The sequence below is a fragment of the Rattus norvegicus genome, chromosome 5 (genome assembly GCF_036323735.1).
Source record: "Rattus norvegicus strain BN/NHsdMcwi chromosome 5, GRCr8, whole genome shotgun sequence".
Classification (NCBI taxonomy): Eukaryota; Metazoa; Chordata; class Mammalia; order Rodentia; family Muridae; genus Rattus; species Rattus norvegicus.
In genome coordinates this window covers 169,771,188-169,795,473 of record NC_086023.1, presented here as the reverse complement: position 1 = coordinate 169,795,473, position 24,286 = coordinate 169,771,188, and the positions used below count along the sequence as shown (strand labels likewise).

At 50.2% G+C, this 24,286-nt stretch overlaps 1 long non-coding RNA gene across 2 annotated transcripts; it reads left to right on the top strand.

Moving 5' to 3' along the window:
- The first annotated feature begins 9,950 nt into the window (after positions 1-9,950).
- Positions 9,951-22,348, top strand: LOC102551503 (uncharacterized). Of its 2 annotated transcripts, XR_592809.4 has the most exons (5): positions 10,032-10,391; positions 11,098-11,445; positions 13,118-13,271; positions 18,136-18,205; positions 19,120-22,348. It is a non-coding gene; the product is annotated as an uncharacterized LOC102551503 (long non-coding RNA). The 2 variants fall into 2 exon arrangements; XR_010052033.1 differs by having other exon boundaries at positions 9,951-10,391; positions 13,118-18,205.
- Positions 22,349-24,286: the final 1,938 nt, after the last annotated feature.

Here is a 24,286-nt window from a genome sequence, read left to right as displayed (position 1 = left end):
TTGGTAGATGCAAGTGCATCTGTTGGAGTTTGAGGTAGCCTGGTCTGTATTGTGAGTTCCAGGCCAGCCTGAGCTACATAATGAGACCACTAAAAAGATACTCCTCCCCTACTGCCACCAGTAACTCTCCTTGTGTTGTCAGTTTCCATTCAAACATATTCTACAACATAGCTGGGTACAGGGTGAGGGGGGCGGCTAACACTGGTTTTGAGTACTAGATTGTGTCCCCTGAATGAGTATTTAGGGAATAACTCCTATTTACCATATGTGCTGACCCATAATTAGGTCTGAATATAATTAAAACCACATGTGTCTCTTGTTATGCTGTGTTCCGTTGACATCACTGGGCAGCCTGCTGCTTTCTTAAGGGAAACAGAGGAGCAGTGGATCTGGGACAGAGGTGGTAGGGGTTGGGGGAGACTGGAAAAAGTGGAGGGAGGGAATGTATTTTATGAGGGAATAATAAATAAAAAGACCAGACCCATCATGGGTAGTAAGCCCTGGCTTATACAATCCAAGCCTGTCAATTAAAACAGAACTGTCCTTAGTGTGCCCCTTAGCAACAAAACTCCTTTCAGACCTCAAAAACAAAGGCCTGGACAACTACCCAGGGAGCTTGCAGCTCTCTTTGTAATATATGTGACTTACACTGTTGCTTTTTTAAAAAATTAATTATTTATTTGCATATCATCAATTTATTACGAAAAGGAGATGTGGACATGATTTACATGATGAGATATGTCAGAACTTTGGTGAAAAGGGCAGCTTCATGCCCAAGAATATCACCAGTTCCAAATGAGAAATAACTCTTGTCATCCAGGACCACGCTGGTGCCTCCATGTGCTGGGAAGAACTTTGTCTCCGACTTTGGCTGAACATCTCTGCTCTTTCTTTAGCACCACATCCCACAGCTACTGTGCCATTGCCTGGAGAGCTTTTCTTTGAAGATTTTCTGGAGGCATAATGTTGCCTGGTTGGTTAGTTCCAGTTACACCCCTTAAGCCAGTGCTCTGTCAGACCGTGGAAAAAAAAGCCTTTTCAGTGATCATCCTGCTATGATGCTCATGGTTGCACATCTGCCTTGGCTACGGCAGTATGACAGGAAGGACAGATCTGCAGTCTAAGTCTCTTGACCCATGAGTGGCCCAACCCACGTCAGGAGTGCTCAGTCCATCATATTAGAGACAGTAGCTCTGCCAGGGAGCAGACAGTGGTGGTCAGGGCTTCCTAGGCTTTTCCAAGCTGCCATAAGGTAAACATTTTGCTCATGAGTAAAGTTTGGTAACAACTTTTCAGTCTGTATTTTCTTCTGCAATGTGAAAAATACATTCAGTCTTTCTTCAGGGCCACTTAGTTCCCAACAATAACAACTCTGAGACTAATTAGCTTTGGCTCGTTCCCTGACTAGCTCATAACTTATTTAACCCATTCAAATTATTCTATGTCTACCACGAAGTTAGTTACCTGTCGTCAGCTTCATGTGTCCAAGTCCTGGGAGAATCCTCTTTATTCTGCACTGAGTTCAGCTCCTTGCTGGTTTACATCTGTCTCCTCAGTGTTCCCGGGTTAATCTCTCTTTATTCTAACCCGAATTCTTCAACTACCTGTTGGTTAGTTACCTCTCCTTCAGTCCTAACCTGCTTCCTGCCTTTTGCTCATGAATCTCTCTCACCTCTTACTATTTCCCAGAAGCCCCTCTCTTCTTGCCAGTGTCCCACCACCTATTTCCTGCCTCAGCTCATTGGACAGGATTTTTTATTGACAGGTGACGCTTATAAGAGATTTTTCTCTGCACTGCAATTCTTTCATTATGAACCTGCAAATACCTGGTCCAGGCAGTGACCCAGGTAACAGATGTCTGTGAAAGACAGAGGGAACTCCTCAGGGTGTGTAGGCCACAGCTTGGAGTTGTGTGTCCATCCACAGGCTGTGGTGACAGGTTGAATTTTTCTCTCTTCTTTCTGTCCCAGAGCAAGGCTCCTTCACTCATTTCCTTACATTACCAAGCTCTCCCTGTGGGTCTGGGATGGAGGATGTTACATTGTTGCTGACTGAGTCCTCTCTCATCCCCTTTACAGCGGTTGGGTCAGTGGGGATACAGGTGCACTGAAACGTTACATAAAGAACTCTGAATGTTTTCAAGGTAACAAGAGTCATGGCATTGTGGATATGTTACATAACATGATGGTGTCAGACCTCCCCAGGTCAGGTGAGGTCTCTTGGTGACCTTTTGTCACCTCTTTCTGGCCTACCAGGAGAGAGCAGTAAGGATTCTTTAGAAACAACTGAGGACTGGTAGTGCTGCTCAGTTGACTCTCTCCATGAGGTGACAGGAGCTGCAATGGGTGGAGAAGCTATTCTGGACAGCTTTCTACACCTCTTCCCTGATTCCTATGTTAGTGTGTTAAGATGCAAATCCATATAGAAGCAGAGCCAGTTGCTCCCCAAATCCCCAAGATCCTCTTGTCCACTTCATTTCTTTGGTTGAGATCAGCTATACACCTGACCACCCAGGATGGGGGAGTAGAGGATTGGCAGGCACCACCTTAGTGGAAGGACATGGTGTTTGTATAGCACTTGCAGGTGGTTTGTCTCTCACATGGACCAGGAGTCTGTGGAGAACATGGATCCAGCAGAGTGGCTGGGGAGTGCTGGCTGAGCCCCGGTAATACCCACAGTCCCATCTAGGTGAGCCCTCTGCCATGGAACCGAACCCCCAGTTCCTTTCCTCCTCTCCCAGCTCCATGGAGTCTAGCCTCATGGGTGTGGTCCTCACGTACCAGCCTCCTAAGTGCTCTCATAATAATATTTGTGTGGCAGACGGTGATGACATACAAAAATGACGGAGGGTCGCAGGTTCTGGGGAAGCTTTGTATGCGTGTACGCGGCACAGGTTCACTGATTAAACACTGTGTGTCCACCTGCTCAGTGTTTGTCAAAGACAAACACTGAAGGCCTGAGGAGAATGTTGAACTGATTAGTAACTGGTCAGTAGCCTCATTCACTGGGGCACCCAGGCCAGAGCACATTTCATTTATGCTGGAAAATGGAGTCCTCTGAGATGACGGAGTGTCTCTTGCTCTCTGACTTGTGTGTTGTAGTGGCTGGTGGGATGGCTTAGAGGGTAAAGGCAGTAGGTGAAGACCTGAGTTCAATCCCAAAATCAGCATAAGGGAAGGAGAGAATTGGGTCTGGCAGGTTATCCTGTTACCTCTCTGTGTGCAGATACGTATACACACATGCATGCATGCACACACATACACAAGCACATGCATATCCACACCACACACACACACACACACACACACACACCACCCACCATTACACCCACACACAAATGCACTCTGAATAAATGTAAAAGTTGGGGAAAACACAACACAGATAGAAAAGCCCCAGAGAGAACACCCGCAGAAGCTCACAGCCCATTTAAAAGTATCTTCTGCTTGTTCTGATAAACGTTTTCCTGTAGGCTGCCCATCTTCTGAGCTACAGCAGGATTGCCTTCTGCACTGAATCTAGGAGGAGGCACTGATCCCACACTTTGCTGAGGTTCTGAGGTAGAAGGGAGGTGAGTGCCTGTGGTGTTTGGGCAGCTTTAGTTGTAGACTAATCAGTAGCCTGTGACATTTAAGTGTTTGAGTACAAGAAGCCGTTTTCTGCTTCAGGTAGCCTAGGACGCGTCAGGATCAGGGTCCTGCTGTGGGTTCCACATTGGTTCTTGCAGCATCGCTTCGTGATCCGTGACGAGGGCCGGTTGGTATCAGGTGCCCGAGTTGATGGCTCCACAGCCTGCTTGCTGACTACTCCCAAAGTCCCCGGCCCCACCTGACCTTCCCGTCTCTCCTCTGCTTGCAGGGAACCAGAGGTTCCGGGTTCATCTCACCGTCAGCCAGGTCAACCAGGAATGCTCCCCAGTGGCTTCCCACCCTCCCAAACTGCCGTTCGCATGTGATTGGTTCATCCGATGAAACGTCACGAAGCCCTGCATCGAGTTTAGGCATGAGGGGTAATGTCACAGACTACACAGAATGGGGCAGGCACAGGGCTTCTGGGCATGCTCAGGACTGCTGTCTACTTGGAAAGCCTTGGCATTCACATACGGGCAAGCACATCATGGCACACGTCATGGGGCCGTGGCTTCGGCAACTGTCAGGTTCTGCCCCAGCATTGTCAAGGGCATCATCCTTCATCCCATAAAATGTTCACATCATGAGCTCCTGCATCCTCTGGACACAAAAGCTGAGACTCTCCCAGCCCTTTGCCAGCTCTGCAGACACAGTGCAGTCGACCTGACCCTTGAATAAAAGGTTTGGGGTTTGCAGAGCTTCAAAAAGGCCGTTTCCAGCTAAATAAAAACAAACACCGCTGTTTTGAGAAACTTTGGGCACACAGGAAGAAACACAGATGCAAAGTCCTATTTTGAGGGTACCTTGCCTTTCGGGGGGTGGTGCACATGAGACGCTGCAGAGCTCCTGTGATCTCATTAGATGGGAACTGGGCCTCAGACCTCGAAGCTGCGTGGGGTGAGTCAGCCTCAAAGCAGCTACTCCTGCCTCTCACTCTGAGGCTCCCGCCTCTGCTTGCCCTTTTGGCTCATTTGGGTAAACATCAGTGACACGGTAGGGACAGCTGCCGGAGAAGAGGATTTTGCGGGAGATGTGATGATCATTAACTGGTTGTTTTCTTTCCCTCTGTGGCTGGGTAATGACATTGCTGTACCCAGGAAAAGCAAGTTCCAGAGCATCTGCCAGTGCCACAAGCCTCTCCTCTATCAACCCGGGGTACAAGCTGTGTGTGGTGTCTCTTGATAGTAATCCCAGTGCCGGGGGAAGCTGAGGGGAGAGGATTGCCTCAACTCTGAAACAACCTGGGCTACACAAGGAGTTTCTGGCCAGCCGGGGTAAGAACATGGAGGGTTGGTAAGATGGTGTCATAGTTAAGAGAACTCGCTGCTTTTGCGAAGGATAGGTCAGTTCTCAGCACCCACACCAGTGGGCTCAGTACCAGCTTTATTGCCAGTTCTAGATCTGACAGCTTCTTCTGGCCTTGGGCACCCACACATGTGGCATAAGCATGCACACACACACACTCACACAGGAAGGGACACACATGCAGGAAGGCATATACACATGTGCAGGAAGACACACACACATACACACACAAAGGCACACACATGCAGGAAGGCATATACACATGTACAGGAAGGTGCATGTACACACACACACACACACACACACACACACACACACACACACACACCAGAGAGTGGGTAGCAATGGGAGGCCACCTTCCCACTCAAATACTTTTGCTCTTGGGGACTGGATGGGTTTCGAACAGCACCAGCATCCACAGGAACAAGAAGGCCCAGGGAGGAATCTATCCATGTCCATACTGTGAGTTTGCCCTCCGTGAAGCTGTCCAGAGGTTCCCCTGCAAAAGCACAGCCATAGGCCACAAAGGTGAGCAAGAGGGACCTCCAGTAAACCAGGGTCCTTGATGAGGCCACAGGAGTCTCTGCTTCTCCATGATGATGTGGGTGGCATCTCTCTGTTCACTGCGGTTCCCCTGCAAAGAGCAAACCCTGACTCCTTGAAGGGCATTTGCTTGCTGAGATCTCTGTGGCAACAATCTAGCCCGCTGCTTCCTATAAGCCAGAGCAGATCCAGGGCAGTGCGTCTCAGGCAGCTAAATGCTGGATAAATGACACTGTGTGTTATATGGGCAGCAGACCTGGGACTACCTGCTGCTGGTTCACAGTGGCTAACAGGTGTGAAATAATGTCGCAGATATAACCTTGCCTCTCAGGTCTGGTCTTGCCAAAGTTATTGGGTCTCTGGCTGCCTCCCAGCTGTCTCGTGAAACAATTTCACCTTATCTGTTGGAGTGTGAGCTTCCCTCCTGCTACACAGGTTTCTTTTTTGCAGAGTCTGGGCATAAAGTAGGGAGGCACGGACTTCCTCCTTATCTGGCCCAGAGTGTCAGCTCCTGTGTGTAGGTTGCAGCTAACAAGGTTTGGGTCTTGTCTTGGATTTTATGGCAACCATCTGGAATTCTTGGACATTCTCAGACTAACTCAGCTGGCTTGAATTTAGAAGCAAAAGGGGGTCCACCTTTGATTTTTCATTTTGGGGATATCGTCATTAAATATTCCAGAAGGTAGGATGAGACTAGACCCAGATGCTGGAGAAGTGGATTTCTTCTCTCTCTCTGTCTCTCTTGCACAAGAGTTCAGACCCCCTGCAAAGATAAAGACACAGTCAATACTGCACACAAGACTTTTGAAACCAGTCGACATGCAGAGTCCCCAAGATCAAACCCAGGTTCCACGTCCTCAGAGGGACTTGTCAAAACCCGACGGTTGTTACGGTCTCAGAGACGGTTTCTTAGGAGGACAGAACATAGGGTAAGACTGACCGTGTTGGGGTGGGGATGGGAGTGAGGGTGGGCTTCAGGAAAGGACTCAGAGCAGAACATTCTGTGCTGTCTCCCAGGGGTCATTCTCCTGACGGATGTGTGACAAGGCATAAGACTCACGTCTGGAGTTTTATTAAGTTGCCCGAGGAGACCTGATTGGTGGCTACGAGTGGCTGTCACAGTCTCCCCATTTTGACTGGTATTTGTGACCCGATGTGTCCTTCTGGGTTGGCCAATTCTGCATTTGGTGTGGCTCTTACCACCCTAAATAACATTAGTCTATCCAGGGTGACCCAACTCTCCAGGCAAAGAGTGTGGATTCTGCTGGAGCATCTTAGGGGTGACGTTCCGTGGAAGCTGAGGACAAACGCAGGGTACTATCTGGGATAACTGGCATTCTTCACCTTACCCAGCCCTCTAGAGCACAGCGCACACCAAGGGGAGGGGGAAGATGAGAGAACACAGCCCTGCTGGGTCTCTAATTCCCCTCTCAGAGGTTGCCTGGTGCTTTCTTCTCTTACTTTTTCTTTTTTTTCAACCTCTGCTGAAATTCCTGCATGCCACATGCCCCTGATGACAAAGGGGAATTTTTTTTTTTTTTGGTAGAACGTTTTCCTCTGAGGGAAACAGGCACCCTGCCTTTCTCTCAGCGAGAGAGAAATGTTCTTCTGGATACTTTTAAAATTCACTAAAAAAAAAATCTTTTGGCTCTTTTGCTAAGGGGAAGCAACCTTCCAACAGAGAGACACACAGATAATGTCCTTTGAATGTGGGCACAAAGCCTAAATCAGGCCCCAGGGGACACACACTTGCTAATGGACTCCACCCTCTCTTAGAGGTGAAAAACTAGCCTCTCCCTCCCTAGGGCCCCTGGAGCCCCAGTTGGGCTTCTCTCTTCCACCGCCCTGGCATGACCTCAGGGTGGGTGGATGGCCAACCTTCCCTGTCAAGCTATGATATGGATCAAGCTATGAACTCATCCAGTTGTGGCTTCTGTGAGCCTCCTGTGTTCCACCCTGAGGCGGCAGGGGAGTTCTGTCGGGGTTGGGGGGAGGGTGTTGTTATTGTTCTGCACATAGCATCCCTCATGCCCGTGTTCTCTGTGGGTACCCACAGGCTGGGCACTGCAGTAGAAGATGTTCTCTGTTCGAACTCTGGTGGGGTGGTTGGGAAGGATGTTCTCACAGTGCTTTAGACTTTGCAGCAGGAGGGACTCCTGACACAGAGACTGCAGTGTCCCTATCAAGCTCCCTTGGTATCCACCTGTTCTACCTGAGTCTTTATTCTTAGGGTTCTCTCTCTCTCTCTCTCTCTCTCTCTCTCTCTCTCTCTCTCTCTCTCTCTTGTGTGTGTGTGTGTGTGTGTGTGTGTGTGTGCAAGCATGTGTGTACACGTACACGTGCTATCACACATGCAGGCTGGGGCCAGAGATACAGACTAGAGGATAAACTACTAGATCCCAGGGTCTCCTGAGAGGAAAGCAGTCTTAGACTTTGCATGATGCCCCCACCTTGGAGGCTCAGCCTGGGGAGTGCCTGGGGAGTCTGGGACAGCAGCAGCCGCGGTTTGAAGAAGCGGTCCCCGATGAAGTTATGGCCATCCTGTGGCTTGGCTCCATATTGATAGGGACAGAGATAATCATGTCTATGCGTTTGGATTTCATATGGCGTAGGTCAGCACTAGTTCTGTGTGACACCACGACAGTGCCCTACGGTACACACTGTCTATCTTTCGTGACGCCATCAAGCACATGGAGAGAGGGTACCTCACCCAAGATCCCCTGCAAGTAGGTGCCAAGGTCACACAAAGTGCTTTGGACCCACTGAAGCCTGTGTCTCTGGTCACCAACACCAGGGGGCAGGATGAGACAGGAGAACAGGCAGGCTGCTGCAGATCTGCCCACCTCCCATCCACTCTAGTGACAGCCTCTGAGATCCAACCTCTCAGGTGCCCTAGAGGAAGTGGCACGGGCATCAGGTGAAGCACAGAGAAAGCAGTTCCTTTCCCAATGGCTTCCAGAATCTTCCGAGAAGGATGGAGACAGGAGTAGAAGAAACATCTGTAGAAAATGTGAGTCTTGAGCATTGGGGTTCCTGAAAGGTCCCAAGAGAGGGAGCATCAAACATGTATCAGCAAGAAGAGGCAATGTAGAAGCCTGCAGAATTGGTACCCCTCTCACAAACCACGCCCACAAACCACGCCCACAAACCACGCCCACAAACCACGCCCACAAACCACACCAACAGCCCCCGAGCCTGTCTGCCGATATCTGGTCCGGAAACCATCTTCACTTGTGCTCTCAGGGCACATGTCTGACTGCCTTGGGTTTCTGGATGCCTCGTGGTTTTGCTGGGGAAATTACCTTCCAGTGCCATCCCTGGGTGGCCTATTCTCGGGTCTCTTGACTCTCTCAGCTTTCCCCTTCACTGGCAGCAACACTGTCCTGCACGCGGAAAAAGCCCAACCCCTTCACTGAGCCCTCTGGGCAACCCACTCACTGGGCTCCGGTCCTCAGGAGACCACAAAGGTTCAGGACCCCAGGTGGGTCCTCTGGCATCCCCTTCTCCGGAAACCCCATTCTCATGGCACCTACTAGGGTTTCATCTCTTGAGATCCGTTAAATCACTGGGAAACGCTCAAGGGTGTGCTGGTCTACACCAGGCTTAGAGTTACACAGCTCGGGCTGAGCCTTGGGTGGGATGAGGTGCGTGTCTGCGTGTACACTCTGTTGGAGTAGTCCTTCCTATCTTCCTATAAACCGTTTATTCTCCCCAATGTCTTTCTCAGTGTTACCCTTCTTTCTCCTGTCTCCAGCCTTCTTCCCCCCGGCTTCTTGGCCATGACTCCTATCAGGAAGTAGTCCGTGTTCCACCCAAGCCTGCTGGAGGACTCTCTTCCACCAGCCTGGACCCTGCCTCCTGTTTAAGGAGGCTGGAATGAGCTTTCGGTTTTTTCAGAGCCTCTGGAGTGCTGCTGGAGAGACCCACTCTTACATAATGTGGATTGTTACTGCACACTTGTGCGCCGGTGAAGCATAGCCAGGCGTGCACACCTCAGTACCTTTATTCCAGGCCTTCCCTTGACCAGGCACAGAAGCAGATGGAGTTAGATATACGGGTTGACTGTGGATACAGCCAGCAGTATGGGCACAATGGGTACTAATCTATAGGAGGGGTAAGCTGGCACGGGCTCACTTCTCCTAAGACAGGAGTCCATGCTGGGTAAGGAAGGGAGTGTCTATAATTCTGAACTGCCATCCATGTTGTGGGGTCAGGCAGTGCCCCTGAGTGTTGCAGGAGAGTCGGCCATGAGACTGTGAGCAAAACCAAAGCAGAGAGCAGAATGGAAGGGTGTCTCTGATTCAGTCCTAGCCCAGGCTGGCTGCTGCCTATGGGTCAGGGCAGCTGGCTGGGGCCCAACTGCTAATGCAAATGCAGATGTGGCACGGCTGTCCCATGCCTAATAGTACATGTGTTACCAGGGGCGTCTGGGAGAGCCCAGTCCATAAGAATGGAGTGCAGGGTGAAACACACCTAAGCTATCACGCTGGTTGACACTTAAGTCACTTAGGCCAGGGCACATGCCTACCGCTTCATCTCCCCAGCCCCATGCAGAGCGCTGGGTCATACATCCCAGTGTGCCCTGAGTGGTCCCAGGGTGAGGTGATTTCTTTTGTGTGCCCGGTCCTTTAAAGGATCTCCAGTCGCTAGTCAGCTGGCCCTTTAAGAGAACTGCTTGACCTTCAGTGTCATTGCCTCTTAGACTTCTGGGAACAGGAGAGGACATGAAAACCCAGCAAAGGCTGAGAAAGGAAGACTAGGTTCCAGGTGGCAGAAGAATAAAGCCAGAGAAGACAGTTGATGCAGGAAGAAGAAGGACTGGATAGGGCTAGAGGAGAGAAGACAGTCTGAGAAGAGAGACTGAGCAGAGTGGACATAGGAGACTGTTGAGCCTGGAGAAGCTGAGCTGAGCAGAAGGTGAGCTGAGCCTGGAGAAGCTGAGCTGTGCCTGGAGAAGCTGAACTGAGCAGAAGCTGAGTTGAGCCTGGAGAAGCTGAGTTGAGCCAGGAGAAGCTGAGCTGAGCAGGAGAAGCTGAGCTGAGACAGGGACGATATTGTTAGGAGGCAGTGGAAGGTAGATTGGGTTAGCAGAGTGAGAAGACAGTTGGCGACAGTTGAGCCAGGAGAAGCTGAGCTGAGCAGGAGAAGCTGAGCTGAGCAGGAGAAGCTGAGCTGAGCTGGAGAAGCTGAGCTGAGACAGGGACGATATTGTTAGGAGGCAGTGGAAGGTAGATTGGGTTAGCAGAGTGAGAAGACAGTTGGCGACAGTTGAACCAGGAGACGCTGAGCTGAGCAGGAGAAGCTGAGCTGAGCAGACAGACTAGAGCAGTTGCTACAGTTTGGAGCAGCTGGTACTGGGGAAACTGGGCAAAGGGACTGTTTAAGCAGACTGTTGGGTACTGCGGGAGGAACAGTTGGAAGGAACTTTTGGAGGGGCTGGGCTGGAATCTGGAGGAGGACTGGAGGGAGTTAAGAGAATTGGTTGCTGTTTGTAAGAAAAGGAGGCATTAAAAAGGTTTAAAAGAAAAAAAAACCAAAATAGATAAATTTTTAAAAAGCCCACACATTTTACGCCAAGGAAACATTTTGTTAACTTGACAGCCATATTCTCCTTGGATTTCAGGTGGTCTGCAGGATCTCTGCCACCTATGGAGGGTTCATGACACCCTTGTCACTAGGCTGTCTGCTCTCTGGTGTCATAGGCTCTACCCCTCAGAGCTCTGGGGGTCTGCAGTCAAAAGGAACTCGGCTGCCTCATCTCCCGTCTGTGCAGATGTGGGTTTCCTTGTGGATGTGAGGCCCATGTTGGCCTTTCCAGTTCCCATTCTCCGGCCCTAACTACTGAGGCTCTGAGCACCTTGGGGTTGAGTTTCTCTTCTGGCCTCAGGTCATCCCTGCGTCTGGCTGGAACCTGAGCAGGACTGTGTCCCTGGTGCCCTAAAGCTGGCTGATCAAATATCCATCTGACTCTGTAAGTGACTTCTACTCACTTCTGTGAGAGGGATCTACTATGAGGAAGTAGGGGCTTGGGGGGGGCTCGGGGGACCATGAGGGGCCACCCCTATGTCTGAAATTTGGTACTGTCTTCTGTCTGGCTCCTGGCTACACTCTTTGGAGACTGGCACTGATATCTGACCCTTAGGCTCCTAGGCACAGTTGGCTCTGGTCATCAGACCACATCAGAGGCAATTGAGTCACCTCAACCTCGTTGCCCCCAGGAGCTTCCTTTGATGCCTGTCCTGCTCAGTAATACACTGTTCTCAAGCACCGTCAAGGAAATGTTTCTTTGGTGGCCATCATGCATAGTGACATTCTGTCCTCAGGGACCCCAGGGCTATGCTTGATTCCCTCTAGAGACCGTTGGATATCCCTCTGGAGTTATACTTCCCACCCCACCATGTTCTGAGAGTCCTAACCTTCCGTTTCTTATTCAACATGCCTGGGTCAGACTCAGACCATGGTTGAAAAACCTGCCTCTGCCCTGTCCTGGGCTAGATAGACAGACACACTGTGGCCTCTCACAAGCCAGAGAGCTGGGGAACCCTAACCCTAACCCTAACCCTAACCCTAACCCTAACCCTAACCCTAACCCTAACCCTAACCCTCACTTGGCCAACACTGTGTCAGCCAGGCTGGGAGCTGCATACCCCAGAACCTGCCTCCTGGGGTGTCTGGGAGTTCTGGTGAGACCGATGTGAGAGCTTCAGGGTGGATTGGTTCCCAGGTGGCCAAGGGTCAGCTGTGGTGACATTGGACTCAATAGATTCATCAGTCCCTCCTCAGCGTCCACACCAAGGGGACTGCTTTGGGAATAGACATCCATTTTCAGCTCCCAGGACACCTTCTGAGTCTCCACCTGCTTCTAACCTTCAGGTTGCAGGGCCATGGTTTCTCCTATCCCCTTTCTAAGTCTTCCAACCCCTACCGTTCTGATTTCTACATGGAACCCCCTTCCCCTAAATCCACACTGCATTTCTCAGATCTCTGTAGGCATGGGGACAGAGCATGGGGACAGAGCTCTAGGAAGGGGTACTGCTCCTCATAAAAGAGATGTGGAAGCTGCAGAAAAGTCTGCCCCTCCACACACCCTGAATCTCACTGCCACCACCACAGAGCATTTTAGTATACAGTCATGGGGTACAGTCCTGAAAGGAAGGAAATCCTGGCTGGGTGCTGCAGGTGTCTTATGCCCACTCCTGATGCTTCCTTCAAGGTGAAAGCGGCCCCTTCATGGATTATGGCCTCTTGTCCTGGGTGGACTTAAGCCCATGGTGTGCTTGGCTCTTCAGATATAGACAGAATTCAAGAATACATGAGGTGATAGGATTGGATCCCTCTCCCTGCTCCCTCTGAACCAGGTCTGGGTGAAGCAGTGAGCCATGCAGTCTCCCCAGCAATGGAGCCTCTTGCTAGGAGGGTTTCACTAGGTCTGCTCTGGGGCTGAAGGCCTGTTTGGATCTCTCCCCAAAGCTGTGAATGCAGCAATCAAATCAGTCATTGCAATGGCCCGTTGACTCCCGTGGCTCATTCTTTACCTGGCTTGTAGCTTGGGTTGGAAGATAGGTGGTGTCATTTGGGTCTCTGTATTAGTCGTGACTGTCTAGAGTCACAGAACTTATGAAATGTCTCTATATTATATTAAGGGAATTTGTCATAATGACTTGAAGTCTGTAGTCCAACTGCCCCAACAATGGACAGCCGTGAATGGGAAGTCCAAGAGTCTAGAAGTTGCTCAGTCCCACGAGGCTAGCAGTTTCAGCTGTTCCTCCGTAGAAGTTGGTTCCAGCAGAGGTGCTGGTGAGTAAATGCAAGCAGGTGAAAAAGAGCAAATCTTCCTTTTTCCATCATCCTTATGTAGGCCTCCAGCAGAAGGTGCAGCCCAGATTAAAGGTGGGCACCACCATGCCTGGATCTGAAACTTGCTTTGTCTCAAATTGGCCTTGAACCCAGAGATCTCCTTACCCCAACCTCCTGGGACTAAATGCATGTATTACCTTGTCTGGGCCTAAGCTTTTCACGGCCACTATGCCTCATGATCTCCATTTCAAGATCCAGGCCAGATGCCTGTGTCTTTCCAGCCTCAAGATCTGGATCACAGGTGAGCCCTCCAATTCTGGATTGTAGTTCATTCCAGATGTAGTCAAGTTGACAACCAGGAAGAGCCGTCACGGGGTCATCAGAGGTCTCAACAGAAGTCAGGCTTCGAGACAGCATTTTAAAGGATCAGTGTTTCCTCCTGCCTTGGTGTCTCTGTCATTGTAAATGAACTACTGGACCTGGCAGTAGCAAACCCGGGTTTGAATCCGGGGGCCGCCTCATACCTGCTGTATAGCCTGGGCACCCATGCCTTTCCCAACCCAATGTCCCTACTGTGAAGCCAGGAACTGTGAAACTCATCATTGGCTTATGAATCAGGTGGGGTGCACTGAATGTGCGGGTGCCCTGTCAACATGGCTATCCTGCCTGCTGACCTGCAACATCCAACCAAAGGTCCCCCTTTGTATGTGCCCTGGCAATGGGTACCACATGCTTAGCCTTGAAACCCCTGTCCAACACACCAACAAAAGACCAGCCCAGGAAAGAACTGGGGTCCCTTCATGGCTACAAGCAGCCTCTGACTTCTACAGAGGGTCAGACAGCCATGCTCAAAAGGAGCAGCAGCAGTTTGGAAAAATGTCCCAGGTGAAGCAACAGGTCTAAGGGTCATCCTGTCACCCCGGGCAACACCCCAGGGACCACACTATGTGGGAAACCACAGGCATCCTGCTGAGCCAGGAGGTGGCTCAGGAGAGCTCATCTCTGGCAGTGAGGATGGTTAGAGACAGCAGATCAATCATTTTTGTCTGTTTTTCTTCTCTGTGTATGTACAAAAAAGAGATAATAAAATCTCCCAGTAAAATTAAGTGTTCCCAATAAGGATTCTAAAAGCGGTATGTGAGGGTTTAATAGGCTGTTTTGTTTTCGTTTTTTCCTTCGGTGGCCCATCGCATGACAGCCGACAGTAGAGATTGGATGGAATGTAGTATTCATTCCAGACCCAGATCTGACTTAAAAAGTTCAGCTCAGCTGTTCAACAGCCCTGTGAACTTGACTGCAGCATCGCTTAATCCCTTTGAGTGTCAGTTTCCTCATCGACCTTGGGGTAAGGGGAGAATAGGGCTCTTTGAATTCTAGGTGAAAACGCAAAACAACTCAAACTGGCTCAAGCTAAAGAAAGGGTCAAAGCACATCTCCTTCCAACCGCAGGTTCCAGATGCCATTTTTCCTAGGCTTCAGTGGTGTTTCCAGATCTCAGAGCTCACTGCCAGATCCCAGCCTCTCTGGGCTGGTCTGCCATTCCTGTGCTCTGATTGGATACCAGGCCCCACCATGAGCCAATCCTCATTGCCAGGAAATGGCTGGAACCTGATTGGTCAGATCTGCCAAGGCGCTGAGGGTGGAGTCAGTTCCACCATCTTGAAGTCTTCACAGCCAAAAGTTGGTGGGTGCTCCCTAGGGTGCCCAAACCCAACCTCATAGATCACCACGCCTGCTCCCATATAGAGAAGTTTGTGCGTGCTGGTAACAGGGGTTGCCATATAGTGGGGCTCTGTCGGGTCAGTCTTCCTTTCCTCACATTGGGGGCGATCTGTTCTTTGGGACTCACCAGGGGCTGGTCACATGGGTGTGTAGGTATAGAGGTGAGGTGAGGAGGGGTGTGGGCATTCAGAAGGGGTGTCCTACAAGTAATAGCCTGTTCCCAGAAAGAGGGGTTCAGACTTTGTTTCCTAGGCAGACTGTGCACAACTCTCGTGGGAAGGGCGTAGAGGAAACATCTGGATGGCGTCACTGCGGACTCTGCAGGTGGGGGAGTTAGCACTCAACTTCCTTTTCTGGGATAAGCACCTGTGTGGAATGGAAGTCAGCGCTTGGAGGTACTTGTGAGACCCACGGAGCATGTGTCCTAAGAACCGCCTGAGCTTCTTCTAGATGGAATTCTCTCCTAAAACCTTTGCTACAAACATCCAAACGTATGGCGTTAGAGCAGGTGGTGGTCAGACAGCTGAGAGGAAGAGCTTGGAAACGGGGGCTGCTGGCGGGATAAGGGATCATCACACCGGGCTCACTAAGGAGGCAGAGGCCTTTCTGAGTGGGTACAGAGAACTCGGTGCAGAACGTTCCTTATCCGCTCAGCAAGGTCCTCTGCCGTTTCCCTCCCACCTCTGGACCCCTATCCAGACATTAACCAGCTACAAAGGGATCAACTTCTACAGTGCTATTTGTGGCTTTCATGGCCCACGTGGGTCTCCTACTTGGTACAGAGGATGCCTTTGTGTACCAGGAGGGCCAGCAGAGGAGGCCGGCCCCTCCTGCCATTTAATCCCAGCCCACAGCATCAGCTGCCTTTGCAGGGACAATTCCTTTCCTTTCCAAATAGGGACTCAAAAGCTGTCCGTGTTTCTTGCTGCTCCCATACCTTCAGAGCTGTGGTGTGTGTGTGGGGCAGCTGATGTTCTTCCCTGCCCCAGGAAACCATTCTACGGGAACAGGAAGCACACGGGAAATGGGGATTGGGTTTACCTCGAGAGACCCACACTTCTTTTAGTTGATCTGGTGACTGACACAAGTTGGCACAGTGGCTGGCCCCACAGGACCCCAGCAGGCAAAGGCTGACCAATTACGGTGGACTGGGCGCTACTCACGTTATAAAGGTGCTCGGACTTCGACGGACAGACATAATTAGAGGAGGATGTTTGCACCCAAGCCACCTTCCTCGCGCGTACTGCAGATGGAAGAGTATATGGCTGTCTCGGAGGAAGATGAGTCCCAATCATCCTGTACAAGCTACTGTTGGCTGCCCCATCCTTTCCGTATCTTGCCTTCTATATCTCCTTGGCCTTCTGCCTTTTCTTGGTTTCTGGGTCCTCACCCTTGCGCACCACTTCGCTGGGTGGACTCTGCATATCCGAGAGTGTATCGTATTGTTAGCACCTGTGCCACACCTGCCAGGTGCTCATTGGCTGGCACTGACCGGCTCAGCAGTGAAGGTTTGGGGGTGACACTGTGCCACAATGTTCCAGTGGCCTTAGAGAGGGCACCCACCCCTGCCCCTCTCCTTTTGGGAAGGCTGCAGGCCAGATCATGGCAGGAAGGTTTCTTAAAGCCGCCTTGAGTGTCTGGGAGACAGTGCAACCAAGAGGTGCTTTTTCTGAAAATTCAAGGACCTGGGTTTGAACCTCAGAGACCTATGAGAAAAAAAAAACAGCCAGGGTGTGTGGTTCTAATCCCAGAGCTGGGGAGGTGGAGACAGGAGGATGCCTAAGACTTGCTGGTAAGCCAGTCTAGCCTACTTGGCAAGTGACAGACTGTAACTTTAACTTATTTTTAAACCTCATTTTTAGCTATGGTTCTTTAGTGCCTTAACTTCCCTGGTGGTCCATGATCCACCAGAGATAGTGGGAAAGAAAGGATGGGAGGGGGAGTGGACCTGTTTAGAAAGGTTCTTTGGAGCAACTCCTGTCTGTGTTGTCTGGAAATCAATTCAGTTCACAGGTCAGCAATGGCAGCTCCATCCACTGGAAAACACCTCACAGATACACCAGCAGTCCAGTTCTGTAGAGTCAGGTGAGCAACAGTGGTGACACGATCTGGCAGAGACAACCAGGCCTCAGCCTCGGCACCAGTCAGCAGGAGGGACCAACAGGAACACCAGGAGAAGTTCTAGGCGGTGCCTCTCTCAGGGATGCGAAGATCAGGGAAGACTGGAGACCCACAGGAATTGCACGTCTAGCTGTACCAGCAAGCCATGCTCAGCCGCTGTCACTGTCTGTTGAGTCCTATTTATAATCTCCAAAGGTCACGTGTCCTCCACGTGCATCCAATCTGCCTGAGTCCACAGAAGCGGCAACAAACTGCAGCTCACCACCAGAGATTTTTTTGGTGCATTTCTCTCTATGGAGTCCCAACAAGTGCAGCTCAACCATGTAAGGCAGACCAGTACATGTGTGTTGTTAGCAAAGAAATCCTTCATCACGTGTCCTTTCACACGCTTGCTTTAGCAGAACATCCTCTCTCTCTTGTGTCTGCTTCAGAAAAGCATCCCTTCATAACTCTGCCTTAGCCTTTCACACCTGTATCCACTTTAATGAAGCACTTCACGTGTTTGCCACGGCAAAAACACCATCCAACTGACTTCCCAAAGAACCCTTAAGTCCCCACTTCAACAGATCAATGTGAGACCTGTCTTAGGAAACAGTGTGGGTATCATCCCAAGAGAGCACTGCCTGAGGTTGGCCTTTGGCCTCTATATGTAAATGCACACACACACACACACACACACACACACACACACACACACACACAGAGAGAGAGAGACAGAGACAGAGACAGAGAGACAGAGACAGAGAGACAGAGACAGAGAGAGATACAGAGACACAGAGACACACACAGAGACAGAGACAGAGAGACAGACAGAGAGACAGAGAGACTGAGAAACTGTCTCATACAGAGACAGAGACATAGGGAGAGAGTTATGTACACACATACACACACACATACAAAAACAAAATCAATAAAACCTTGCATTGATTGAATGCATCAGAATGTTAGCCACAACTTCTGGCTAGAGTGGAGACCTGCAACTTCTGATGGGTAATAACTCCTGTCTCATCTCTTCCTCTAGGTCATGACCACATGGGCACATTCACTTGCCAAAATCCTTTAAAATGTTAAACGTTCCACAACTCCAACAGGTGGGTCTTTTTTTTTCTTAATGGATGTAGTGGGAATGGCCATGAGATTTTTTTTAAAGACTTATTTTATATAGAAGTACACCGTAACTGTCTTCAGACATACCAGAAGAGGGCATCGGATCTCATTACAGATGTTGTGAGCCACTATGTGGGTGCTGGGATTTGAACTCAGGACCTCTGGAAGAGCAGTCGGTGCTCTTAACCACTGAGCCATCTCTCCAGCACTGGCCATGAGACTTGAATGAGGTGGTTCATATACATCTCGTATGTGGGTCCTGGGGATCTGAACTCAGGTCATCACAGGTGCACAGGTGCACATGTGACTTATGCACTGAGCCATTTCCTAGCCTTCTAGTGCCCTTCCTACCTTGTATCCCAGACTGAGAAATACAGTCACTTGGGTAGTTCTTAGTCAAGGTCTCTATTCCTGCACAAACATCAAGACCAAGAAGCAAGTTGGGGAGGAAAGGGTTTATTCAGCTTACACTTCCACATTGCTGTTCATCACCAAAGGAAGTCAGAACTGGAACTCAAGCAGGTCAGGTAGCAGCAGTTGATGCAGAGGCCATGGAGGGACATTACTTACTGGCTTGCTTGCCCTGGTTTGCTCTGCTCAGCTTGCTCTCTTATAGAACCCAAAGCTACCAGCCCAGGGATGGCACCACCCACCATGGACTGGGTCCACCCTCCTTGATCACTAGTTGAGAAAATGCCTTACAGCTGGATATCATGGAGGCATTTCCTCAAGGGAGGCTCTTTTCTCTGTAATAACTTCAGCTTGTGTTAAGTTGGCACACAAAACCAGCCAGTACAGGTAGTCACAGCATAGACCGACCATTTCCTGTCCACCACTCACAGGTCCCAGGTGGGAAGGTTGACATTGGCTGAGAGCAAGTCTGTTTCTCTCCTCACAGACGCATGGATGTCTATAAATACCTGTGGAATGACGTATGGAGGACAGCGAGGTTCCTCACAATCAACCTTATGTTGCTATAGCAATGCCGTGGACTGGTAATTTATGAAATGAAACACTTCCAACAGCTCTGGCAGCTGCTAGAGCCAAGGCTGAAGGATGGCTCTTTCTTTGAGGCAGGGTCTTGGTAGGTAGTCCTTGATGACCTCAACTTAGTGTCTCAGTTAGGGTTTTATTGCTGTGAACAGACACCATGACCAAGGCAACTCTTATAAAGACAACATTTAATTGGAACTGGCTTACAGCTTCAGAGGTTCAGTCCATTATCATCAAGGCAGGAGCATGGCAGCATCCAGGCAGGCATGGTGCAGGAGGAGCTGAGAGTTCTACGTCTTCATCTGAAGGCTGCTAGCAGAATACTGATTGCTAGGCAGCTAGTAGAAGGGTTTTGAAGCCCACACCCACAGTGATGCCTCTACTCCAACAAGGCCACACCTAGTCCAACAAGGCCACACCCCCTCCAACAAGGCCACACCCTCTCCAACAAGGCCACACCTATTCCAACAAGGCCACACCTCCAAATAGTGCCACTTCCTGGGCCAAGCATATTCAGACCATGACACTTAGGATCTTCCTCCCTCAGCCTCTCAACTGCTGGGACGACAGGCATGTGATGCCCGCTGGGTGTGCTGGTTAGTTTTAGTTTCGTTTAGTTTCATTTAGTTTTTGTCAAGTTGACACATGCCAGGGTTACCTGGCAAGAGAGAACTTCAGTTGAGGACATCCTCCATTGGATTGGCCTATGGACAAGACTCTAGGGCATTTGCTTCATCAATGATGGATATGGGAGAGCCCAGATCACTACAGATGATGCCACCCCTGGGCAGGTGGTCCTGGGGTCCTGCTCAGGGCCCACTGAGCAGGCCAATAAGCAGCACCCCTCCATGGTCTCTACTTCACTTCTCACCTCCAGGTTGCTGTGTGAGTTCCTGCCTTGGCTTCCCTCCATGATAAACTATGATGTGGAAGTAAAAACTAAACTTTTCCTCCAAGGTTGCTTTGGTGCCAGTGTTCAACACAGCAGGGGGAGGCAAGCCTGGACGGATGGCCATGATAGAGGCTTCTGTAGAAAGTAAACCATGACAGTTTCTACAGGAAGTGAACCATGATGGATGGCCACAATAGAGGCTTCTGTAGGAAGTAAGCCATGACGGATGGCAGCGATAGAGGCTTCTTTCTGTGTCACTGCTTCTCGTCACGGTGGAGGAGGCCACCACAAGGCTGGAGAAATGTGTCCTCTCATCTCTATTCCCCTACTATTAACCCCTGGTCCCATCATGGACCCTAACCCAACCGCCTGGCCTTCTCTAGCCCCCATTACCTCCAGATAGCATCAACATTCGAATGTGGGGACTAAGCTTTCTATATGTAAGCGTTGGGGACACATTCAGGTCACAGCACTGATGGTGACGATTCTATTAGCAATTTGACACCATAACAAAAAACCACACGCAGAAAACCACAGCAAGCACCACTTAGCTGAGCGCACTCAGTGCAGGCATCCAGCTCGCCCTCCTTCTTGACTGACTGCAGGTGCAGTGTGATTGGCTACCTGAAGTGCCTGCTGCTGTATCTTCCCCACAGTGATGGATGACGTTCAAACCAAAATAAACCCTTTCCACCTTCACGGGGCTCTGTGCCAGGTCTTTGGTCACGGCCACAGAAACATGTTTTGTGTAATTTTAAAAGGCCGTTTTTAATGGCCAGGCACTTTGAAGCCTCCTGTGGCTAATGTGCCCTTATCCTCACTCCTTGCTGAACGTCTCTGAATCTGTCCTCACCTTAGCTATGTTTCTAATCTCCTGCCTGCTCCCCAGACCCAGATGGGGAGGCGGCCAATGGCCATTCCACCCGGGTTCTCGCATGGCTGGTAGCTCTTTCTCCCTCCAAAGCATGAATCCTTTTCCTCCTTTCCTGCATCTTCTAGTATGCCTGCGGTAAACTGGAAGTCTTGTCTTGTCGCGCGCCCAACGTCTCGCCAGCATAAACGACACGTGGCAACAGGATTCTTCTGCGAACAAGCCTTCACTGTACAGCTCTCTTGAACAGGGACAGGGGACCACGAGCGGCAAAGTCGCTCGCCTTATATACACAACAGTATGCTAATAACCTCTCAGGGATTGGTGGGGCACGGGTCACTCCACTACCACCCCACTATCACCCCCACCAGCATGGTACCGCCCCCCTCATTAGCATATTACCGGCCAACTGACACCAGGTGCAAAACCTGCGCATGCGCAGTACCGTTGTTCACCACTGGAGGGGGCGCCCTACATTGTCTTTTCTGCCCAGACGTTGGCCTCTAGCACCTTTATTGATTGATCAAGAACCAATTAGGGAACAGGACCTTTGGCGTTCATTCAGAGCATTCTTCAGATCAGAGTGTCAAAACCACCCCCTACAGGTGTGGCCTTGTTAGAGGAGTCCTGTCATTGGAGGTGGACTTTGAGGTTTCAAAAGTAGATATCCCAGTGTCTGCCTGTGGATCAGATTGGCTTTCAGCTACTGCTTCAGTCCCATGCTTGCCTGCTAAAGGAACATGGGGGGTGATTCATGGACTCTAAACCTCTGGAACCATAAGCCCAAATAAAACATTTTCTTTTCTAAGTTGCCTTATAAGTTGCTTTGGACATGATGTTCTGCCATGGCAATAGAAGAGTAGCTAAGACCCTCCCCCCTCAGCGCTCACAACCCTTTAGACTCTTGGATTTGTATTTCTGGCCCCAGAGACCCTGAGGGAATCAATTTCTGATGTCTTAAGTTTCTACTGTGTCTGGGGTGGAACCAATATGGTGGCCTGGATCTGTACTTTATTTTGGTTAGTTTTTTTTTTTTAATCAGTTTGACATAAGTTAGAGAGTCATTTGGGAAGAAGAAACCTTAGCAGGAAAATGCCCCCACCACAGTGGCCTATGGGCACTTTCTTGATTCATGATTGATGTGGGTAGGGCCATCCTACTGTGGGCGGTACCTACTCTGGGCAAGTGGCCTTAGAATGTGTAAGAAAACCAGCTGAGCAGGCCATGAGACCAAGCCAGTGAGCTGCATTCCTTCATGGCTTCTGCTATAGCTCCTGCCTCTGGGTCCCTGTCTTGAGTTCCTGCCCCAAGGTCTTTCGAGGACAGACTATGATGGGAAACTGTGACCAAAATAAACCTTTCCTCAAATTGCAGTTTTAGTTTTTTTTTTTTTTTTTTTTTTTTGGTTCTTTTTTTTGGAGCTGGGGACCGAACCCAGGGCCTTGCGCTTCCTAGGTAAGCACTCTACCACTGAGCTAAATCCCTAGCCCCGGAGTTTTAGTTTTAAATTCCGTTTGTTTTGTTTTGAGACAGGGTTTCTCTATGCAGCCCTGGATATCCTGAACTCACTGTATGGACCACGTGGTCCTGAACTCACAGAGATCCCCCTGCCTCTGCCTCCTGAATGCTGAGATTAAAGGTGGTCATGGTGTTTTATCACAGCAGTTGAAACCCCAACCGAGACACGGTTCATTGCACGCCGTGGAACAGCCTTGACCATCGAGTTGTTGACAACGTTGGCCGCATAGTTGCACACGGTGTAACAGCGTTGACCAAGTCATCTTCACTCCCTGTGACTTCCATCCTCTATCCAGCTGCAGACATTGTGTGGGATAGGGCTCCTCCCATTTCCTCCTTGTTGCTAAGTTTGATGGGAACGTCTTCACATGTTTAGCCCCGTGTCTTGGCAGAGTCCCAGCATTCTGAGTGGCAGTGTACCAAGTGCACAGTGACAACCCAAAGCCACTTTTCCTTTGCAGCTCCATTTCTAGTCTGCACATGGCTCGTTCTTATATTTTTGTCAATGGGATCAGGTGATAGTACCACTCACCTCATGCTGAGGGGAAAACCAGGGAATACCCATGAAGCCCGTGACAGAAACTGGCCCAAAGATGGTCAGTCAGCAATGGGCCCAGTCCTGCCCAGGCAGGCCATGACTCCAGGGCTCTCTCTCATTGACATCTTCCTCCTGCCCTTTCTCAGGACTACACCCTGGGGTCAGGTAAGGATGCAGCCTCATGCCAGGTAGCTTTCTCTGGGCACACAGAGGCCTACAACGTCCCTGGATGCCATATGTTATGAGTCAGTGGGCAGACTACTGACTGAGGGGCATGCCCAGGCTGGGGTTAAGACTGAAGCAAGGATAGGCCAGGCTTGTCTCAGAGAGGGACTAAGAGTGTTGGGCACCAGAGAGAAAGCATCTTTGTCACATTTGGGCTCCCAGTAGTGTTTAGAAACCCAGACACACAATACAGGGCCCTGGGACTGGGAACTTATAGCTGCTGGTTGAGGAAGAGTCTTGGAGGGACAAGGGGCAGAGAAAACTGTTTGTTGAGGAGGAGGAAGAAGAGGAGGAGGAGGAGGGGGAGGAGTCGTCATCCTCATCACATCAACCACATGGCCTGGACCATTTGGAGACATCCTTGCTCACTGAATGCTAAGCTCCCCTGGTGATGGACATATTGCTCATGTAAACACACTTGTAGAGTCAGAGAGATCAAGGGCACGTTTGAAGTTATTGGATACCCTGACAGCTGTGCTGAGCCAAGATGGCCTTTCCATGGGGCCTTTGTGGAGACTCTTCCACAGGGAATGACCTCAGGACAACTTCAAGGATAGCCAGGGAGAAAATGCTACAGGGGGACTCACCTCTCTTCTCCCTTGGGGGCTCTGCCTTCCTCAACCAGTGATGGTCTTAGTTTGTCTGCATTCAGACCTACCTGGGAGCTCCTCAAATTCTTTGGGTGCTTTCCTTAGCAGTGTCTCTGTGCCTAACACTGCCATGACAGTGTGGGTGAAGGTGACAGGTGCCTGTCTAGCTGCTGGCACCTGGGGGAGGAAAAACATGGATGGATGGATGGATGGATAGATGGATGGATGGATGGGAGGATTTGATTTTAGGCCAGTGGGAGGAATGTGTTTGTAGGTGCTGTGTCTCCTCCACAGGTTCTGAAATGTGGCTCCTGTGTTTGGAGGTTCTTGAACTCCAGGGGTGTGTGTCAGTTGTTGGTTTAGCAGTCATCCATGTGACCCCCCCATTCAGTTTCCCTACACCTCCATATTAAGCTTAAACCTGGACTTTAAGGTTCA